This window comes from Hetaerina americana, unplaced genomic scaffold (assembly GCF_022747635.1).
Source record: "Hetaerina americana unplaced genomic scaffold, ioHetAmer1.1.p SCAF_9, whole genome shotgun sequence".
NCBI classification, from domain to species: Eukaryota; Metazoa; Arthropoda; class Insecta; order Odonata; family Calopterygidae; genus Hetaerina; species Hetaerina americana.
The window spans coordinates 45,829,584-45,853,508 of NW_027287538.1; the positions used below are offsets into that span (position 1 = coordinate 45,829,584).

General features: G+C 38.8%; 1 protein-coding gene across 1 annotated transcript in view; it reads right to left on the reverse strand.

The window, feature by feature from the left end:
* ck (myosin-VIIa ck) overlaps window positions 1-14,969 on the reverse strand; it is a 327,005-nt gene extending 312,036 nt beyond the window's left edge. The window contains exon 1 of the mRNA XM_071597488.1: window positions 14,640-14,969. The gene's annotated coding sequence lies outside the window, so the exon portion shown is untranslated. The remainder of the gene's footprint in view (window positions 1-14,639) is intronic.
* Between the last annotated feature and the right edge of the window lie 8,956 nt (window positions 14,970-23,925).

Consider the following 23,925-nt stretch of genomic DNA (forward strand, 5'->3'; position numbering starts at 1 on the left):
AAAAAGAAAACGTATGTATTTATGTATGTCTGGAACAGGGTAGCGGGGCCAGTTCGGGAATCGAACCCGGGCCCCTCCGGTCAGGAGTCCAATGCTCTACCCACTGGACTACCGCGAACCATATATATATATGTATTAAATTTATAAAAATATCTATATAAAAATATATATACGTAAATATATTTATATATATATATATACATGTATAATGTGTGTGTATATATATATATATATATGAATTTGTGTGTATGTGTTTTCGTGTGTATATACTCGTATTTATTTATATTTTCACACACACACATACATAGATAAGTACAGGTGGTAATCGGTAGCACTGTTTTATCCCCCTTCCTAACATTGCCCATGCCGACTCTACATCCGCCTCGCACACTTGTTTAGTCTTGAGTCATGTCTAAGCGGCAGATTAGGTCATCAGCTTCTGCATTTTTTTCATTATTTGTACTCGGTTACTCAGTTCATTCTGTTTAAAACCTTTCTACATTCCATCTCTTCTCGCAATAAAATTCATTCTTCAACTATTCATGAAATTACGTTACATGCATACACGAAAAAAACTCCTCTGATCATAGTCTTTCATAGCGCACAATTCCCTATAAGCACTTGCGCGTCCTTGGGAGTGCATCCGAACTCCAGGAAAGAAACCTCTTACCAATTTTCAAAAATGGCAATTGTTCCTTCCTCATGCGGGAGGGACGGGAAATACAAGGTGAACGATCCCACGATGGTGGGTGGCCTGTGGTAGGCTTGGAAAATGACATGAAAGGAGGGGCGAAAAAAAATTTCTCCTTAATTACCGCCCGCACTCCGTGGGGACGGAGATAAATTACGGCAAACGAAAGTAATAGGATTCCTGAGAAACAGGATCTCACCAGGTTAAAATAGCGTATTTTAAAAGCCCTGAAAAACGCCTCAATTATTTGTGGAATATCTGGGACGAGAGTATACAACATTTTTTTAAATAAATATGGGAGGATACATTAAAAGAGGAATTCCATTAGCTAAGGAAACATTTTAAATGAAGACATTGAAGACGTGAATATTGAATAAAGACGTAAGGGAAATATTAGCAAATAATTCGATTTGGAACGTAGTATTTCAATGTTCCAAAACTTGGTCGTTAATGTTAGAGATAAGATGATTTTACCGTCATTTCACAGACGGACGGTGAGAATATATTGAAAATGACATGGGAGTAATCGTTCGTCCAGGCGATTTGTATATATATTAACGTCCAAAATATACATAATATTTTTATGAATGAATATTTAAAAATAAAGGGAATTTCATAGATGATTTCTTCTGCATACCTCGATGGCTTTGCGGTCTAACACCCACTGCCACACTCCAATGCAGAAGGCCAAATGAGCAAAGACACGTGTGATTTGCTGAGGAAATCAAACGTTGATCTTAAAATAATGTGAGGCATTCATAAGGTCGCTGGCCACATCTTGGCCCGTGCGGTCAAGTCCAAGGTCTCACGAGCACATTACGTTCTTAAGGTCATCTCAAGGATCTTCAAAAATCAAGATTCAAGACAGGAAATGACGTCATTTAGAAATATCCGAAATGTGAAACACGTACTCTCTGACTATGTTGTCCGTTTTTCGATTATTTTTTAATTAATAATTATTGCACTCGTATTAAATTTATGACTATCCGAGGGCTGATTCGCAAGATTCTTATTTCAGTAATGAATCCAGGGTATTTAAAAATCGAATCGATTAAAAAGGAATGATCATGTTCGATAAATTAGTTGAATTCGATTTTCAGTACTGTTTAGAAACATTAGTGCGATTCTTATATCATCTCCAGGTTTTAGAATCCCAACTACCAATCACAGATGAGAAGAAGTGTTTCAAGATACCTACCTATTGTGGCACGCTGCAAATCTACATTTATATTTTAGGTAGACATTTTTCGTGATCTGTTGGTAAAAAAAATGTACCCTCAGACGAAAGTTCCGAACAATTATATTGAAATATCTCACAATTCACATTTTGGGAGACATTTTCGCAAATAATTTCCACAACTGCCAACATTTTAATTAGACAATGTACTTCACTGATTCGCCGTCAATAACATTACTGTTTCATAACGTTCTCCTGCGAATCCTATTCCTTTTCAAGATTTTCCCTTTCGAAATTGAAGACAATATTTTGGTAGTTTGGCAATTGACGTTGACAAATGCCACACCCGTTTCCTCGTTAGAACTATGGATGGAATCTTACTTGACGACTCGTTGGGATTGGAGCATAAGCCTTGGAAATCTAACAAATGGGGTCAAAATATACAAGCTAGCCATTAATGAAATCCAAAAGCATACGAGTAGTGCTACAAAGAATATTAACCAGATAAGGCATGCGTCTGAAGACCATCAGCAGTGCTAAATTGCTTTCACAATACACTTGTCCCTCCAAGCAAAACACAACCAGACACCTAAGACTTAATACGCTCCTCTTAAATTCATCCAACATTCCTATTTTATTCCTGCCCCTTCTTCGCTTGCCAAACATCCCTGCTCTATCACAGTCTTCAACATCCCATTGGCACTCGAAATGTTCTGCATCCATCTTTCCTGCCTCCTTATGATTTCTCCCAACAATCCTTTCTCCTCCTTACCCACCATACCCAGCACTTCCTCGTTTATTTTCCTTTCCATCCATTTTAATTTTTTCCATCCTTTTCCAACATCCGCATTTCAAAATCTTTCAATCCTTCACCTATCACCGCAGCAACCAAATTTCCACACGCTGACCAAACCACGCTTCACATAAAAATTTTCACTAATATTTTAACGTCTTTACTTAAATTCCCTGTCATCAATTCCCTCCTCTTTGTGACAGTTTCTTTGTCTACCGAAATTCCAGAATGATCCACTGATATCCGCTCTAGGGTAGCTCCTAATTTTTTATATATATATATATATATATATATATATATATATATATATATATATATATATGAATGAAGGGATGAAAACGAAGGGAGGAAGAAAGTACTCAGAGATAAAGAGGGACCTGATATAGAGTAGGATGACGGATTTTGTGTTTTGTTAGGAGTCACAAAATATTTATTTAGGAGCTGTGTCCATCCAAAAACCTACCTTAACCGGTAGATTACCTAATAATATATATATATATATATATATATATATATATATATATATATATATATATATATGTATGTATGTATATATCTTCGTCTTACTCGAAAATCTCATAAAAACTTTTGTTTTCTTTACGTTACTCTTTATCCCAAACCTATCACACTGATTTTATATTGTGCTCAGCAATGATTGTACCGAGTAAATAATATCGCAGAAATTTGTACACGTGTGATAACATACCAAATCTGTTTCCCACGCCCACGGAATGCATTATCTCACGGGGCTTATCGAAAGACGGAAGTAAAGATTAAATGAGTTGTGTGTTTAACAACTCCGAGAGCATACTATTACTACTGACATTAGAATTCTTGGACGAGGGATGTAACATCTTCAGGGACGGTTTAGGCGTCTTAAGAAGCTCCAGGATGAAACTCCCAACCCCCCAACATCATATACCAGCTACACCACTGTTGATGAGAGTTGATTGGAAGATATAGAATGTGGTTTTAATGGAAAATTACGGATGAAAAGTAAGCTAGAGACAAGAAATTAGACGTAAATACGAGAAAATTACTTTAAGGAGGCTCCATTGAGGTTATAATATCATTTGAAGTGCATGCCATTTTGATAAAATGTCCTGTAATTGAAAACCTAAGCATACTTAAATAAATTAAATTTTTTAAAAAAAGGTCGAGACATATTAGTTTAAATGACAAAATGACACCGAACATCAAATATTTTAAGCATGCTATTTATGATATTAGAGGAGTACCACACGAAGAGTTATGGATTACGGTAATGGTGCAGAAACATGAGTAGTTCTCATGAAAAACTGATTGTATCTACGCGATTGTGTAATAGTTGTAACACTGTTAACATAACAGTAACTTCCCATACTTGTTTAAATGATATTAATGAATTGGTGAGGGAAACGGCCGAAATCGCTGAAGAGTTTTAAAAAAAATTTGGTGCCCGGAAGACTAGTCCAAATCAGTTTTTAGAACACGTTTTCAAAAATGATAAGAACCTTTTGAAGAGTAAAAATATATACTGTAGTATATTCACATAATACCTGCTTTAAAAAATACGCATGAATGGTAATGGCTTACTTTTTATCAGCTCGTCAATTAACGTATGAACGAAATGACACGCACAGTCAACTTGGAACGTCTTTGAAAAGGTCATGGGCAAAAGAAGGCAGGAAGTTTGTCAGGATAATTCGAAGGTAAGTGGAACGGTAGATAGAGGAGATTCTGATGGATTTTTGAGCAATGCTATCGCAAGGATTTGCTCCTCTGCTCTTTCTGATTTCCACAAAGTGTGGTTCAGTTCTTCACTCCAGCATGATATCTTTCTGTGTGTTCACAGAATGATTAATTGCGGAGAAGATGGAAGGAGATAGGCATCAGAAGATATCATTATGGTCGACGTGAAGGGAGGAGAAATTTTCAAGGGCAAAAAGAATACAATCTTGAACGGAAAAGGAAGTTCTAAGTGATTTAATATTCCCAAAAGAATTCCAAGAGTTATGGATTATTATTATTATTAGGTAATCTACCGGTTAAGGTAGGTTTTTGGATGGACACAATTAACTACCAAACAGATATTTTATTACTCCTAACAAAACACAAAATCCATCATCCTACTCTATATCAGGTCCCTCTTCATCTCTGAGTACTTTCTTCCTCCCTTCATCCCGTCCAACATCCCTATCCTGTTCCTTCCCTTTCCTCTTTTGCCCAACATTCTACCCTCTATCACATTCTTCAACATCCCACTGCCGATCAATACCCCCTTCATCCACTTTTCCTGCCTCCATAGGATTGCTCCCAACAAACCCCTTTCTTCGCCCACCATACCAAGTACTTCCTCATTTGTTTTCTTCTCGGTCCATTTCACCTTCTCCATTCTTCTCCACACCCACATTTCAAAAGCCTCCAGTCCACGTCTATCCTCCTACTTCAATGACCACGTTTCCGCGCCGTACATAGCTACGCTCCATATCAATGTTTTTACGAATCTTTTCTTAATATCCTTGCTCAACGTCCCTGTCATCAACTCCCTCCTCATTGTGAAAGCCTCTTTGCCCAGCGCAATTCTTCTCCTTACGTCCCTACTACTTTGACGGTGTTGGTCCAAATCACTTCCGAGATACGTAAACTGTTCTACCTGCTCTAGTTTTCGCATGTTATACCATATAAGTTTACGAGAGGGGGGATTTTTAAATCTGAGCTGAGATATATCAATAACTTAAGATCAGATCCATCCAAAGTAAACAATCCCGCAGCTTGGTTTTGACAAGCGAGGGCAGTGCCTAACCTTAATTAATTACAACCGCAAAATTTTCAAATTGATAGAACGCTGGACGAAAGTGCGTCATTCGAGTCCTAGGTTGCCCTAGAGCGAAGTATCATACAGCTTTCGATAGCTTCTTGAATGCTTCTTAAATTACGGAGTAAAAATACATGGACGAAAATTTTTATTTAATGACTTTCTACAGGAGAAAAAAACGAAATGATATCGAAAAAATTGGAGTACGTAAATGCAATAAGCGTTTCAATCCTTCGCAGATAATACATAAAAAAAAACTGTTGAGTCAAGAAGATAAAACACTTGCCGAAAACAAATGAACCTCTAAACTTACTATCAGAGTTGCAATCACAAACGAATAACAATTTATTCGAGAGCTATCGACGCCTTATTTATTGAATCTCTTGAAAATAAACAACGCAGCCCAGAGTTTATTAATTTTTGTCGCGAAGCATGCTGATATTAAAAATATATTTTTATTTTTGCAGTGAAACTTGCTTCAATACGGTCAAATTACTCCATTTTTTAAATTGTTTGGAACCTTCCGAGTCACGGGAAAAACTGTATCATACCTACGAGGCTAATGGGAAAAGAGTATTTGATTGTTGCTGACTGGAAGTTCAAGGAAAACTGTCATGAATGACGATAGAAGTACAGAAAATACGTAGAGCACCTATGTTTACACATAGACAAAATCACGTCACATGAGTATTCGACGAGCTTGTTCAAAAATATCGCCTGAGATTCGAAAACTTGCAGCACGCAAGCATATGGTCTACCCACTAGGCTACCACACCCTCACCCCGCGTCAAAAGCTTTGATGGTTAATAAGGATATCATCAGGTTCTCTGTATTTCCCTAAAGATTTTTAGTGCTTATGCCAGTCACAATATAAAACAAACTACAGCAGGATATCTTAAAACGTAAACGAAACTACCGACTGTGATGCTTCGTCGCAATTTCGAGGCTATATGACCAGATTGCAAAGGATTCGGAAACGAAACTTATAGCTTTGAAATACATGACTCGAGCTTCCAAGGCTTCATACGTCCTGCACCAAAGTCACGAACCCTTAGGAGATTAATTTCAGCGCGTATTAAATTTTCACGACATTTTCCTGCCGTCTAAAGGCTTCCGTCGTCTGCCACCGCAGGAAACAATTCGACGATGGACGCCATTTCGGTATGAGGCGATTGTTGTCCGGAAAGGGCGGGAAATATTAATGCCGACACCGAATTTACCCGGACCTCAATTTTTGTGGCAGTGTAATGGGGTCGGTGACCCGTGTCCTTGAACTTCCTCCTCCAGCCGGTGTGAATACTTCGCATCCCTCGTGACCAACGACGGTCGGTCGCACCGGGAGAGGATTTCGCCTTCCGACATCCTCAGACGAGAACGTGGGGCAGAAGTAAACGAATGCTCCCAACCAATCGAACAACATTCACCCCGTCATCGTGACACAGCTAGGATCATAGTTCTTGTATGCGTCTCCGTCCGACTTAAAATTTATGAAATTGATTCAAACCTAAATGACACCAGCAAGTTACATTTCATTCCGAACAAGATCTTACATGAAACATCAAGACCTAGGTCACGTCGCTCAGCAGTATCATCAGATCGCTTGATCTGACAACTGCGCTTAACGTAAATTCTGACCTGATTGTGCTTCCAAGTGACGAAACCTATGTTGTAGAACCCAGACATCAACAGTAGTTCATAAAAAATAGATAGTAACAATTTTCCACCAGATTATAATCTGTTCTTTATTTTGTTCGAATTCCACCACATCACGCCTGAAACTGCTCATTTTATTAATAGGAGAGTTCCACCAAATTTTCTTATTACTACTCTTCGGCATGGAGAAGTTCAATATAGCCTGACAGGGATTATTCCATCTAGATCGGAGCGTTTAACATAAAAGCTTGTGGGTAAAATGAGTGGGCGTGGCGGTCCAGTGTGAGTGGACCGCTGGGATAATGACCGGAGGGCCCGGGATCGATTTAGTGGTACGCCTCTGGGCACCCTAAGCTTCACCCAAGCCGTTTGATATTCCGGGAACCATGTATTCCAGGGAAACCACTGACGGAACAGTGGTAAATAACTGCCAACCTACATCCCTATCATACTGCTGCGTGAAATCCACACATTGAAATTCTCGGTATGAACTTAGGAGATGGCATGCAGAGGAAATTTGTGTTTCGGAAAACGCGATAACTTCAGTACACGGATCACAGACATTTGATGTTAATGCTACTACTAACAAAAACTCGATTTTCCTTTGCACCTCTCGATCAAGTCGGTGATATCTCACGTATATCGCGTCGGTCGTTGAGTAAGGATATTAAGAAAAGACTCGTAAAAACGCTGATATAGAGCGTAACTATGTACGGCGCGGAAACATGGTCAATGAAGCACGAGGATAGACGTAGACTGGAGGCTTTTGAAATGTGGGTGTGGAGAAGAATGGAGAAAGTGAAATGGACAGAGAAGAAAACAAATGAGGAAGTACTTGGTATGGTGGGCGAAGAGAGGGGTCTGTTGGGAGAAATCCTTTGGAGGCAGGAAAAGTGGGTGAAAGGGGTATTGATCGGCAGTGGGATGTTGAAGAATGTGATAGAGGGTAGAATGTTGGGCAAAAGAGGAAAGGGAAGGAACAGGATAGGGATGTTGGACGGGATGAAGGGAGGAAGAAAGTACTCAGAGATGAAGAGGGACCTGATATAGAGTAGGATGATGGATTTTGTGTTTTGTTAGGAGTAATAAAATATCTGTTTGGTAGTTAATTGTGTCCATCCAAAAACCTACCTTAAGCGGTAGATAACCTAATAATAATAATCGCGTCGGTAACGACATATCGTACGTCACAAAGCTCTACAACCTCTGCTAAATAATGTGGATCTTAAAAAGATAATTTAAAAACGATATTGAAATTGTTGCTAAAATATTTCAGAAAAAAATTGCACTGCTCGCACGTTACCTTTTTGTAGGACAACTTACATTTCCCGATATCCTGACCGGAAGAATGTGAAAAAAAATTATATTAACAAATGTCAGCCCTAATATAGCAAATATAGGGTCTTCTTTTCCGCACGAACAGTGCGCAGAAGAGGGAAAAAACTTACTAGGTCCTCTCACTGCTAATCCAATCATTTAACACCCTTTCTTCCATGCCTCATTCCTCTAACATTTGTCCTTACAACCCTTTCACACTCCAACACCTTTGGGTGGCTTCATAAAGTGTTTAGGTATCCGTTCAGATTCAAAACAGAAATGGGAATCAAATAATAATATGGCGGCTCGGCGAGGCTCACTTAGCAACGGAACAAACAACGTGCTTAACAACCGAATTCCCTGAACCGATGGGAAATGATCGTGGTGCCGAGATTCGCGGAATTTAGACAGGAAAAAAAAAACAAATCACTTCCGGATATTCGCATTCTCGCCCGATTGTCTTGCAGTTGCGTGCTTGTTCCTGGGTGGTTTCAAGTAAAGAAGACAATTAGATTTGGCAAAAAGAAACCTTCCTCCGACGTTGTTTATGTTCCTGTTTGCCGATGAATTTTTCGAAGCACACTCCGGTCATCAATAGTGCATGCGGACGATTACGTCACGCGCCATTAATAAACCTGAGGTCGTATTCCCTTTGGTGCTTACTTCATCGGGAGGGAAAAAAGGATGTATATCGGAGTCGGTCGTACTACCAGACCTTGGTCATGGTTATCACCGAAGTATTCGAAGATGTTCTCATTTATTCAAAGCATATACGTACGTGTTTTGTGAGACAGATTAATTTTTTCATCCAACTATAACTCAAAAGTTATCAATTAGAGAAATTGTTTTATTGCCGAGTAAAATAGATCACTACTAAACTGACGACTTTCTTCTTTATGGGATCGGTGTTAAACACTTACTTAATTCTAGTTTAATTTCTTTTATTCCGTCACCATAAAACTTTCACACATGACGTCATGGAGTATAAATGACCAAGGCATCGCTTTCCTAACAAGAGCGAAGCCCTAAACGCAGCGTGTTGTTGTGGGAAGTAAATTGGAGTCAAATCTTCAACGGTCCATACTTTCAACATACAAAAATCATTTCACGAATTCCAATATTGACCTGATGGCGAACTTAATTACGATATGAAACAAAGATAGCGAGATAGCAGAATATTTGACGTAGATTTAACAAGTGTTTACATAGACTGAAAAGGTATTTTGATGTTTTCGCGTGAAGCTATCGTTATTTCAATTAAACAGGAGCAATGAAATTGCTAATTACTTTTTAACCTGGGCCTTGAATGATGATATCAATATTACAAAACCAGGGTAACGAAATTAAAGGAAGTAAATTGGATTTGATAAGTATTTTACAGTATTTCCGAAGTATTTTCGGTGATTCCACGTCTTGCTAAATTATTGTTCTTAAATAAACACACAAAGAAAGAAATTATTATCTCACACAAAAGCGCCGTGTTTTTATTTCGTCTGGAGGCAGGCACGAAATGGAATTGATTATATTTTTAATTTATCGGTAAAAGATTTCAAGCGAAACGCCCAGTCAACTACGCAAAATAGAAAGGCAGAAGAACGTATATTTGGCAGCCACGCGTCATCTTTCAAACCCGGTCACGAACAGGAGGAAGTAGTGTCAGTGTCTTTTTAACTTTTAAAAGCGCGGGCGACACCGGGGGAAAAGAAATACTCATACACTCACGAGCAGACCCATGGGAAAAATTCATTTCGGACGAGTCTCCAGAGCCCGGTGGGGAAGATTAGTTGGATGGGGAGCGGGGGGGGGGGGGGGGTGCCGGGTGAAAATGGGGAGTCTGTCACATTGAAGTTTTTTGGGAAGTGGGTTAGGGTGTCGCCGAGGGAAAGAGTTGGCAAAGGGAGCTCTGCAGACGGGAGAAAGACGGAAAGAGAGTTCTTCGGATACCAGAAACCACGGCTGTAGTAGAATGACTTGGATGTAAGAAAACACCGGGGGCGGGGTAAGTCACAGGCGTGGAAGTGTCAAAGAACACAAAAACGAGCGTTATTATCAAACGCCTTTTCGAAATCTACGAAGCAGGCAAATGCCTCCTGGTTGTATTCTATATTCCTCTTGAGTAATAATCTCATTACTTCGATGGCATCACGCGTACCTCTCCCCTTCCTAAACCCAAACTGATCATCCCCTAAGTAATCATTTGCCCTACTCTCGATCCTTTTGTTTATGATCCTGAGAACAACTTTAGCTGCGTGGGATATCAAACTTATTGCCCTGTAGTCCTCACATGACGTAGCCTTTACCTTTTTCGGAATAGGAACTAAAATGATATCACAAAGTGCCTCATATATATATATATATATATATATATATATATATATATATATATATATGAGGCACTTTGTGATATCATTTATATATATATATATATATATATATATATATATATATATATATATATATATATATGAGGCACTTTGTGATATCATTTATATATATATATATATATATATATATATATATATATATATATATATGAGGCTAAGGCTAAATAAGGCCGTGGGGGTGGATAACATTCCTGCGGAACTACTGAAATGTACAGGCAAATGTGGGAGGAAGAGGCTATATTCGACCGCGGTAGGGTTTTGTTCAGATAAAATTATTCTGGTGTGTATTTACCCGCTGCCACACACCCTGGCAGTTGCTTGCAGGGTATATATAAATAAAACAAAAATAATGATAACATTAAAATTCTCTAGAGATATCTTTCGGGCGTATGATGGCGATATTATTGTTGTTTTGGAACAAGACAAGGTCGATTTGTCTTATATACGTGATGAACAATATAGACTTGTCCTTTCCCGAATTAGCGAGTCTGCTTATCTATTAAAACAGATTTAAATCTTTCAAAACATCCGCTATTCATTATTAACACTAGTCTACTAGTTAGGATAGGATCAGGGACATTAATAAGCAGTGTCAAACTAATATGCAATACCTAAAATGATCTTAAATACCCGTTAATCCCATTATTCGACGAAACATTGGTTAACTCCACACACCAATAAAGTATTAGTTATATGATTCAATCCACAATGCCCATTCTTTTCCTCCTCCTCCTGCCTACCTTGCCTAACATTCTCCCCTCTCATCAGTCTTCAACGACACATTACCCGCTTCTACCCAACTCAATTGCTTGCATCCACTTTTCCTGTCTTCTAAGAATCCCTCTCAACTGCCTTATCTCTTTCAACAGTCTTACTTTTGATTTCTTTACCGTCCATTTTATCACTTAAACCTTTCTTCTTCATATTCACATCTCGTAATTCTCAAACCCACACTTACACATTACATTCTTGCTTACACGACAAAGTTGCAAAATATTTTTCTATAAATCTTTAGAATGACGTAACTTAACTAGCCGTTTGAAAGACTATTCGAGCGAAAAGCTAAAAGGCTATGTACGCATCATATTTTCGTGAAGTATGAGGAAGATGGTGTCCATGTTATGGTCTTACTTAGAAGTTTGTGCCAATTGTTAAGCCACTGGAATTGATCACTGCTCTGGAAATATGACGGTGATCTAATGGAAAATTAGAATACTATACGATAGGATGTGGCTTCTTTCAGGGATTCCGGGGTATCTTTGCAATACATTTTTTTGGGTTCCTATCGAGTGCATATTTAATCCTGATTTAGGAATCTTATGTCACCAGTGGGTTCTTGAACGACACACTTGGAAATCATTATTTGCGGGGTTGTTGCAATGCGTGTCGCACTTTTATGAGCTTGCCTTAGACGTTACCCACCCGCGTTCTCTCCATGGCATTGAATAAATCAACATCACGTGAAATTACTCTGTCATTTCAATACTCTTCTGGTTCGTAATTTCTAAAACTAATTTCATTGCGCACAATTAATTCAAAAAAAGACAATTCTGTTGCTTACTGAATAATGAGGTATGTCTGTAACATTTAACACAATATATATTTATGCACAATATCATACATGCCATGCATTAAACGCATGGCAGTGAATGAGTAACCTGTACAGGTGAAATTCTATGTGGGGGCGAGAAGAACTTGCAGGTTTCGATACACCATGAGGGACGACAGTGGATTAGTTCGAAACATAACGGAATTGAAAATCGAAGGGAAGATCTCTCGGGGAAGGCCAAGAGACAAGTACATTGGACAATTTAAATTGAGGACATGAAACAAGGAAGCTAAAGGAGAGTGTGCGCCAGTATACTAATCTTAGGACTGTCATACTAAAGATGATATGGATACCTTCGAGCTGAGAGAAACATAGATAGCACTCAAGATGAGATTTCAGCAACTTAAGGGCAGAGTTTTTCTTGGATGAAATGATCTAGAAATATATGTATTGTTATAAGACTCGAAAGAGCTTTTTAAAGAAATACAGAAAATTACTTTGATACGTTTATTTTCTTTCCTTTTTAGACATTTTGCTTTAATTTCATTTAAGTTTCGTCTTCAGACCAGGGTGTCATCAAAGTCATCAGGAAATTACGTATATATATATATATATATATATATATATATATATATATATATATATATATATATATATATATATATATATATATATATAAGTGTGTATATCATTATTATTATGGGTAGTCCACCATATCGGGTAGGTTTAAGATGGATGCAGAAAGAACACTGGTACATTTACTTTCCTATTCTAGCAAAACCCAGCCTGATTATACGTACTCAACAACAATTCCCTCTTCATCTCCGTATACTTCCTTCTTCCCTGCATTCCGTACAACATGCCTATCCTATTCCTACCCTTTCCTCGTTTTCCTAACATTCTCCCTTCTATCGCAGTCTTCAACATCGCCAATCTGATCTGCATCCTCCATTCCTGCTTCCTTCGACTTCATTAACTTTAATAACATCCGTGGAATGACAATGGCGTTGGTGTTGTACGTATGTTTTAGTGATACGGTGGAGGACTGAAAATAGATCTTGAGTTCACGTTGCTACAGTTTCTACCGGAGCGATTAACACCAATTAGTCGCGAGAGAGGTTACGACGCGGAAGTGTAGCAGACGCAGTCGAAACATCATCTGACACTAGTGTGGCTAATGACGATCTCTACCCGGCTTTCTTTAGTAAAACCTTGGGAGCTGGAAGGCGTCGTCGAATTCGGAATTCAGTTCGGATTACTTTGATACTAACAGACGACGTGTCAATTTTTCAAAACATCCCATGTCTGTAAGTTAAAGCTTTTTACCTTCGAAAGAGAAGGAAGGGGGGGGGCAATAGTGAACGTTCTCTTCATTTCATTTCAAACATCATTCCGCTGCATGGCCAACGAAGAAGACAGCAAGCAAGAATAACCCATGGCGTAGGAAATTTATCATTCTCATAGAAACGTGGGTCACGACACGTTGAAGACACGCTAAAAGAAATGTCGGCGACCCTGGTCCCCTACATGGTCAAAATAATGGGCTCTCATAAACAGCGCGAACAACCCACTCTGGCACTTGGGACCACCTGAACAATGAACGACGAGACATGACCGGTCTGTGGGCGATGTTGCGTGAAAGATTACTAGAATTCACCCTCCTAGAAAATCACCTGCCCAAGACACCTTACTCACTCACTAGGCGGTTGCACTCACTCCTGATATGCCGACAGCTACCGTCCAAGCCAACCAGGTATCTACCCTATTACTTCTACCACCAGCCCACTTCCCGTCTAGAGCCTCAAAACGCTTTTGTTTTAATAACGGAAAGTTCGACTCACTTGAAAACGCACGAAATCACCTCAGGCTATAACGGTCGGATACCAAAATCCCCCAAATGGGAGAATGGAGTCTCTTTTCAAACCTCGGGAAGTATTCAGCTTCTGTGCTACTGAAGCGTTCATCCGTTTCTCCAAAGACCGGATGATATTTCTCAAGCTGTTTTCATTTCCTTATTTTTTTCCTGTTGAAAATACCCGAAAAGTTTCCGCCATGTGTTTCTACCACCACTGTCTTTCTTTAATCTCTCCACAATTTAAGAATCGGAGGAAATTTCCCGAGGTATTTTTAAAAATAACTATAGTACAAACGTTTTCTACATGATGTTTAAAGTAGGCATTATGCACTAACTGTCGCATTCGGGACGACAACAATCACCGCCTATTTATTTATTTACTTGTTTATTCGTCTCCAGGACGACACTCGTCGTGGTACTCACGTGTGAAGGCGACGCAGTCCTCTTCTGACTTTACTCTCCGACGAGGGTAATCCAACCCGGTCTCATTCCACGGCCGTGTGGGGGGGAGGGTGCGTTTCCCAACACAGGTTTTAACAACCACACCGAACTTAACAAAAACAGTGCACTTTAAACGGAGGCGACCACCACCCCCGGACACATATCACACTAAAACACGACACACGGGGGAAGCGAGGAGAAGGCAAAATTACAGACCGCCCCGGCGACCCGGCTTCTTTCTTCACCGACTCTCTCGCTCTCTCACGACCCCTTTGAGCGATGCCCACGTACACAGTACGCAGGACAGGTGTCTGTGAGACTCGGAGCAAACTAATCCCCGATTCCCTCTCTCCCCCTGCCGACGACAAACACCACCTACGCGCAGATGAACAGGGGAGAGGGAGAGAGCCTGCCGCGAGGGAGTTCGCGTCCCCTTCGCCAGATGTCGACGGCAGCAAGGGAGACCTAGGAGGGACAACGGATGACCGATATCGTGCGCAGTCGCCGAGGAGATGATATCCGCGGTGAGACATATGAAATATCATTCATGAACGCATTGATAACAAATTGATAAATGACAAAAGTCTTCGGACAAATTGGTAAGGCTTCGAGTTTCCCTTATATTTCTCACCCAGATTGGTATTTGGGTTGTGCAGATTCCGCCTTATTGAGGTTTCACCCTGTTCAGGAATTTAATACCTGGGAAAGCCACTAATGTCGGTGTAACCCCACCAACTTGGACGGAAATAATTTTTCCTTATCTTTATCTGTTTTCAAGAAAAAAATTAATGCAATTTAAAATTCCCCACAGTATAAGGGAATAACCCGCAGAGGAAGTAAATCTGCCAAAGCCGGACAGGGTGCGCGCGGTAAGGAAAAATTAAAAATAACATTCATCAATATCTTGAAGAAAAAGGGTGTCGTGAAACAATTCTTCTGACTACGTAGGTAAGGTTCAAAAAGAGATTGATTGAGGTGGTTACTATAATTCAGGTATTGTAGCATTAAGGGGAGGGTAAAGATTTTTTTCAAAAATGGAATGAAATATTTTACTGTAGAATTCGTTAGATACTTCAATTTTGAGTAAATATATTCCAGGTCACCAATGTTTCAATCTATAATACTTATAGAGCTACCTATTTCAATTACAACCTGTTATATGATACTTTAACCACAGAAATCAACCCTGAGGTTGGTGTCATGAGTGAGGGTAGAGCTTGCGCAATACCAAGGGGCATGGGGTGTGCCGTAAACACGTTTAGATTAATGGGGGGGGCAATGGGACAAGTTCCTTTCCCTAAGCCACCTGAAAAAGATCTGGTCCCCAAAAAATTACACAGAGTGAAGCTGAGGGTTCCCAGAGGCATCACCAAGAATTAAACCCAGGCCCAGAAGAAGTTTGATTTTACATGCAGCTAAAATGGTCCCTGAGATCATAAACAAGAGAATGGCAAATGATTAAATCGGAGATGATCAGTTAGAGTTAAGGAGAGATAGAGTGGCATGAGTGATTCAACAGCGATGATTATATCGCTAATAGAGGAGCATGGAATACAATCAGCATGTATTTCTCTATCTTGTGGATTTTGAAAAGATATCTGATAAAGTGATTGGGTAAAATTAATGAATAAGTTGCAGGAAACAGCAGTAGATTGGAAGGATAGGCAATTTAACCATGGTGTGTGAATATATCAGACCCCACGTGCGTGTGTTTATGTGTTGGATGAAGAGTCAGGGTGAGCAGCGTTAGGAAGATGTGGGCTTAGTTAGGTTTACAGATAATCAAACTCTGGTTAGCCAGTCAGCCAAGAGGTTACAATCTTTGCTGGGTGCATTAGACAATCAGTGTTATAAATATGAAATGTGAATTAACATAAACAAAATGAAGTCTATGAGGATGTCAAAATATAGAAAAGCTAAAGTTAAATGTTAAAACAGGAGGCCAAAAACTAGAGAATGTAGAATTGTTTATGTATCTATGGAGTATTTTGGACCACACAGGTAAAATCAGCAGGGGAATATGAAGAAGAATTTCATAAGACAAAGAAGCTTTCACAAGGTGGTGGGAATTGATGACAGGTACATTAAGTTAGGATGTTAATTAAAGACTCATTAAAACTTTGATATCAAGTGTGGTTAATTATGGTGCGGAAATGTTATTGGGGCAACCTGACTGGTGTGATTTGAGGTTTTTGAGATGTGGCTGTGGAGGATGATGGAAAATGGTGATGGCGAAATGGACCAAAATAAAATCAAACATTGTACTAGGTATAATTGAGAAGAAGAGGGAATTTTTGGGAAAAATCCAAAAGAACATGGGAAATGTGAATGCTGAGTATTTTGATTGGCAATGGTATGTTGCATGGCACCCTATCCCCATGGCACTTGGTTCTCTCTTAGAATTGCACTCGTCTTTCATTTTTTATCCATAACTGGTGCCTGCAGACCACATTTATTCTAAACCTAGGGACTAATTTCTCATACTATCTCTCTAATTTTTACCACAACACTTATGCTTGCTGTCATTCATGATGCCTCTGATAAATATTCATTATGTTATATGCTCTACTAATGTTCCACTTTGAGCAACTCTTCTTCTGATATTCATAAGGCATAGAATATCTTCATCCATCCTACCATCTTTAGTAAACAATTTACAACTATATACAGAATCATCCAAGAACAGTGATATTTTGAAACAGTGACATACATTACTTACTTATGAGACCTCCAGCAAGCATTCAATTCCTAAACATTGCTATAAGAAAGCCTGAGACATAGGAATCACATCAGTAATTATGAAAATTCTATGAATACAAAGAATTACACCACATTGTTGACATATTTCATAACAGTAGATACATGATAAGATTTACTCAAGCATGGGGTGTTGACTGATACATTTTTAATAATTGCAGATAATATGCATTAAGAATTATTTATAATGTCTACCATTTTCCCCCTTAATTGCTTAGTTTATGGATAAATTGATTGATTGGTTATAATTCAGCAGTTTTCTAAATTGCCTTATAAGACATCAAAATCACAATTTAAGATTTGAGGATAAATCCCAAATTAAGTCTTTACTCAAGATTTTTGGATAAAAGTATGACTATCCACCGAAGTAAAGATCCACTGCATGAATTCTGCAACCCAGTTGCAACAAAGACATTATGAACTTGATAGTCATGAATTGGATGGCAAACTACTTGTGGCTGATGTTCATGCTCAGCCACTGGGTCATTCTGCCACCCAGCCACATTATCAACAACTGCACCGGTAATGATGACCTGCAGAGAAGTTGCCAACTTTGACCCAAGTTTCATCAAGAGGCTTGAAAACCTGTGCTTCCATATTCCACAATCCCTCTCAACAATACTCCTAGTTCTGATGTGTGAGGCATTAAATGAACAATGTGGGGATCGAGATGATGCGGGGGCAAATGTACTGGCTTCCCACCCAGGGCATTATTTTCAGATTCAGATGATGAGGTTGAAGAACGTCGCTCTGTTGTTGATAGTGATAATGAAGATGGAGATGCAGGATCACCTAGGAGTAGCCCAAGTTCACGTGAGTATAAATTATTTTTTCCACTGTGATTATAAGTCTCATGGTTGGCTTAAGCTAATCAAAAAAATAAAACCATATCTTTAACCCAAATTTTAATTTTTAAGGTAGCAATGGCAAGATCACCCAAATCCAAAATCTTTCAGAATGTGAAGATCAGTCATTGAGGGTATTGTTCATTTCCATGCCACTTTTGGTCCATGTTTGATTAATGGTTTTTGCTATTGTAACCATAGAGTTTTGTGGCTTAATTCAGCTGTGAGAATTGAGAACAAATGTCAAGATTTGAATCTGAGATCTTCTAGTCTCTGCTTGATGAATTATTTTACTCAATGATCTACCTGGCAGGCCTATTGCAGAATTGCAATTTGTACACCTCCACAATACCGCACAAGGTACCGTGAGGGAATATGGTAGGGGTTGCTCCTTAAAATTGTTACAGTGTCACATTTTGTCAGCTCTTAATGATCAATATCAGGAACTGAATCCATTGTAGGTTTGAGATAATTACTCGTAGGATAAATGGGGATCGAGATGGTGAGGGGACTAACATACTGGCTTCCCACCCAGAGGGCCCGGGTTCAAATCCCGGCGGTGTTGAATATTTTTCAGTGGTATCTCGATCCCTACTTGAGGTGCTTTGTGGAGGGCACTTTGAGTGAGTACGCCGTCTGTCAGATGGGATGGGATGGGTCTCTCCACCCTTCATCCTTTCCTGTCCATCCCCTATGGTGCAAATGACCTCAGCTTTCGGTCGCCTCCTCTGAATACTACTACTATGAACAATGTACAGGCCACGCCATCAATTAATGTAAATAAATGAATTGTGATTTCCTACACAAGTTTAATTCATATCAACAATTGGTTCATTACATTACACGAATTAAAATATGGGTCAAATTTTACTAACATGCAATGCAGCCGATAGTATTCTTAACCTTAGGGCCGAATATTATTCCAAAAGGAAAAGCATTTCAAAATATATTCCATCTCTTTAAGTTAATTTGATTTGATGCTTACAGGAGATATAAAATGAAGGTATAATTTTCACTCACCACCTCTCATCCAGTTTTAGAATTTCTGATTGGTGTATATGAATATGGGGAGTAGAGGATAACTGCTATGTCCCAGAAGCATTCCTTTCATTTCTCCAGTTTAAAATCTGTTTCAATCTATTGCTGTGAAAAATGTGGGGAACAAGCAATGACCCATGCCACCTATACACAATGTCCATGATTTACATGAATGCCTCAACCACCAACCAAGAATATTCCACAAGCCAAACAAAAATGTAATAATTAATAACATTGTATACAAAATGTGGGTCACAGTAGTCCAGGGGTAGAGTGTTGGACTACTGACCGGAGGGCCAGGGTTCGATTCCCGGGTAAACCTCTCTAGGCACCTGCAGCTCCATCCAAGCTATGTGATTTTTCAGGTACCAGATCTTCCCGGGAAACCATAACCAGCAAAGGTAACGGCACTGCCCCCCCAGATGTGTGAATTTGGGATGTCGTTGGGCTTAGTACTGGGTGAACTCTACCATCACTTACCAAACCGACCTTAGGGTTCATTACCATGTTTATGATTTTTTTTATTGCATAAAATGCATAAAAATAATTTGTTGGGATTTTTTATATTAAAAAGTTAATTCCTTTAAAATTAAATTTTTTTTTTATCAGTGAGGAACCCAATCTATCTACCTAGCAAATTGCCACTTGACAAAAGCATGCCACTTGTAAAACAATGAAAATGTTAGTTAAGTACCGGTAAAGTGACAAATTACTGTGTATAATTATAACAAAATTTCATTAATTATGCATTGATGAACTATATAAACCTGTGATTGGAATATATGTTATGTTTTAAATAAAATGTTATGCTAAATATCTTAGTTTTTTTGTCAGAGCCAAAATCTTTCGTTTCAGTGTTACCTTCACGGTATCTTCTACTTACTTAAAATTTGACTTGTCTAAATTAAGAAGTTTCAGGCATGATTTGGAGGAATTTGAACATAATAAAGAATAGATACTAACAATTTTCCACTAGATAAGTATAATGAAGACAGCACTACCTGAAGATGATGTAATACATTGAAACCAGGTTGTACAATTAAACTTATCTTGTGGAAAATTGTCAGTATCTGTTCTTTATTGACTTGTCTAATTTTATCTCATAAGCAGTAGCTTAATTCAGCTACTGACTTTGAGGTACCTGGTTAAAATCCAGATGATGCCTCCTGGTGAACCCATCTTAAGCTTTGGTGTTGGGGTCCAGACCCAGGACCTCTTACCTTGTCATCATGTGGTTTTGGGGTATGAATGCATATTTCGGGAAATTAATTGGTGAATGAAAGTGAGCAAGAGAGAATTCGGCCACTTGAATTTTCTATTTTCGAGAACAATAGGATCTTATTTTCATCCGGAACACACTGAAATGTCATTCCAGCACCCATTTGTGTATAAAATGCAGTATTTTGATTTGAGGAGAAGGAACAGGAGGTGAGTATATCTTTTAAAAAAATTGTTTGGAACTTGTTTATCGTTATATATTTTAAACAGCAAGCAGATATATTCTATTACTTTGCTTGAATCCTCAGTATTTTTCAAATTAATGGAAACTTTTATCAGATCAAATTATATCTTATTTTAAAGAAAAATAGGCTGGGATGGTCTGCCTAGGGATAGGCCAGGTGTTCTATGAATATGCATAATATGGGCATTCACAATTTTCATGGGTAGAACATCTCCCACTCAGCTTAAATTGGCTACTCATTGAGTTGTTCCACCAATATGGTCGTATTAGTAGTCCCACGCATATTTCTGTTTTCATGACACAAAACACTCTGGAGGTCTCCACAATTCCCCAAATGTGCCCCCTCCACGCTCTTCCTATTCCTCAAAGTTTCTCATAAGAGATCAAATTTTATTTTTGCTTGTTGCGTTTGTCCAGGTTGATGTCTGTGTCAAGTTGGGAGATTCTAGTTGCATGAATGAATCTCCTGGGGATCGAGATGGTGCAGTGGCTATCGTACTGGATTCCCACCCAGAGGGCCCTGGTTCAAATCACGGCGGTGTTGAATATTTTTCAGAGGTATCTCATTCCCTACTTGAGGTGCTTTGTGGAGGGCACTTTGAGTGAGTCGTCTGTCGAATGGGACGTTAAGCTGCTGACCCCTTGGCGCCTTTCATTAAGAGTAGGCTAACGCCGACGCCGGGTTTCTCTCCACCCTTCATCCTTTCCTGTCGATCCCTAATGGTGCAAATGATCTCAGCTGTCGGTCGCCTCCCCTAAATACTACTACTACGAATGTCTCTCCCCAACCTAGCCCTTTCTACCCCTCACTATATTAAAAAAGTCATTGGTTCCCACAGCTTGGAAAACATTAATTAAGAGATAACTTTTATGCATTTAGTAAATTTCATCAGCATGATTAGCTTTACTCTTTGCCTCTTTCATTTTCAACCGTGTTTGAAGTGTTGGATTGACATGCAGGTTTTGAAGTCACCCATCCTAACAAACCAACACTAATCGTTCTAAATGGACTGAATGTTCACCAATTTATTAATTTCAGAATAAATTCTGCCTCTTGAGGGATTAAGCGCTGCACAGTCTAAATTATCTGATCTACTTGGAAACACAATTGCCCACCAGAGCCTACTTTGAGTGAGGCAAGGTGGAGGAAAGTGACTAATCAGCATGATAAAAAAGGTTGAGTAGTATTTACAAAGTATAACACTATTTAAGAAGGAATCTGTCTCTAATCGTTTTCACCATACTTCTCCCTGCCTACGGGCTAACTGGCAGGATTTGTTGAGCACTTGAACACTAGCTATTAAATCCCTGCCCCGTATTGGAGGAAATTAGTGATAATAATTAATGATTATGTCTCAGTACAATTTACTCACCCACATCTTCTACAGTCAACTCTTGAGTACGTTCCTCCACATTAGTCCTGTTGCTCAACTTTCGTCTCCTTTGAGTAAAACCTGTGAAAAGGTAGAAAAGCAAAAGTTCAATCAAGAGCTGAGCACATTCCCACATCTCAGTAAAATGTTTTCCCCAGAAGTTTCAAATTGAAAGTTCAAGTTCTTGCATTGGTGCAGACAACCAAGAAGTAAGTGTAACAATCTTTCTGTTGTTTTGCGGAGTGAATCCCAGCCCTTCCTGCTCTCACCAGAAGCATTAGAAGCAAATCAGTCAATTGACGGAGTGTTTCACTCGTACGTCATGAAGTGGAGATCTGATGTGTCTCCACAATTCTTCTGGGTGAGGGTAAAATAATCCAGAAGGGGGATTTATCCTCGATGAATGGGTTGAATTCGATCATTCTTACATTCCTAAGAATCCATGAGTGACCATTGCATGCCTTTAAAAATTCTAATAGATGCACGCTGGCATCCGAAGTATCACTATTCTGAGTCCTATTGATAAGGTGAGCTGAGGGCACAATTTTGAGGTGTACTCAGAGCAAATGTGTAAACGAAGGCAAAACAATGAGGGGAAGAGATGATAAGGGATAATGAAAAGGAGGAAATGAGAAATTGCGGCGATGGTATTACGTGTAGGAATTCAGAGGGCTTGGTGGAATCCATCAGTATATGGTTTAAACATAATTAAATAATGATTCTTTCCAATACAACTAGGTGACTTAAAATTATTGTCGTACTAATTGTTCTCCCTTGATCAAATGAAAGACAATGAGGAATGTGTGAGCAATATGCCACAATTAAAATATATTCAATCGACAGCATGCAATTTTGCTCTCTTCGTCGAAAATGTTCACTCTGATATATGTACATATAAGTTTGTCCTCCGGGAAGTTTGGTTTAAAACATAGGCTAGTGAAAGATACAACGAAAATGCCGCACCCGTTTATTATTAACAGTTAGTATCTCAACTTTGAAAAATCTTCAGTGTTTGCCTCATACAAATTAATGATTAACACAGAGGGCAATTTTAATATTATAATACTACTTTTAAATAATATCTCTTCATAATTGAATTGTTTTTTAAATATTTTTCTCCTTATCAGGCACTAAATGTTAACATTGCATTCTAATAACTGCTCTTCATACCAATGAGACCATTTAATCAATAGTGATCAGGTTTTTTTTTCTCTCCATTATTAAGCGAGTGATGGGTTAGGTAGTGCTATTGTTACTGGGAGGATTTTAGGTACATACACATTTGAACCACATGATGAGTTCGAGTCTTAGAATAGATTTATGTGAATTAACATGTTGAATAATCTAATTATGCGATTCATAACATCTCAACTAATGAAATGGCATTTGGCTTATAAAATGATACCACTATAAGACATATAATAAAGCATCTTCTTGGCTCTGCTGGAAATAAAATCAGGTGCACATTGTGGAGATAAAAATTTCATTCCAACTTATAACTTTCAATATACAGGTATATAACTCTGGTATTTTTATTTTTAAAGAAGCCTACTTCAATATCTCATGGTTCTTGCTGTTTCCACATTGGCATGTAGCCAAATTGATTGTTAAATTGACATTAATAATTAATTAACAAATCAAAGGAAAACTACTAGAGTCACAATAAGTTAGTACCACTCGTCCCACAGTGAAAACAAATTTTGTTGTGATGGCTGTGGGAAAAGAAATTCCACGACAGTGACCAACCACAACCTCTCCACCAGAACAACCTTCAACTACGTAAGTCACAGACA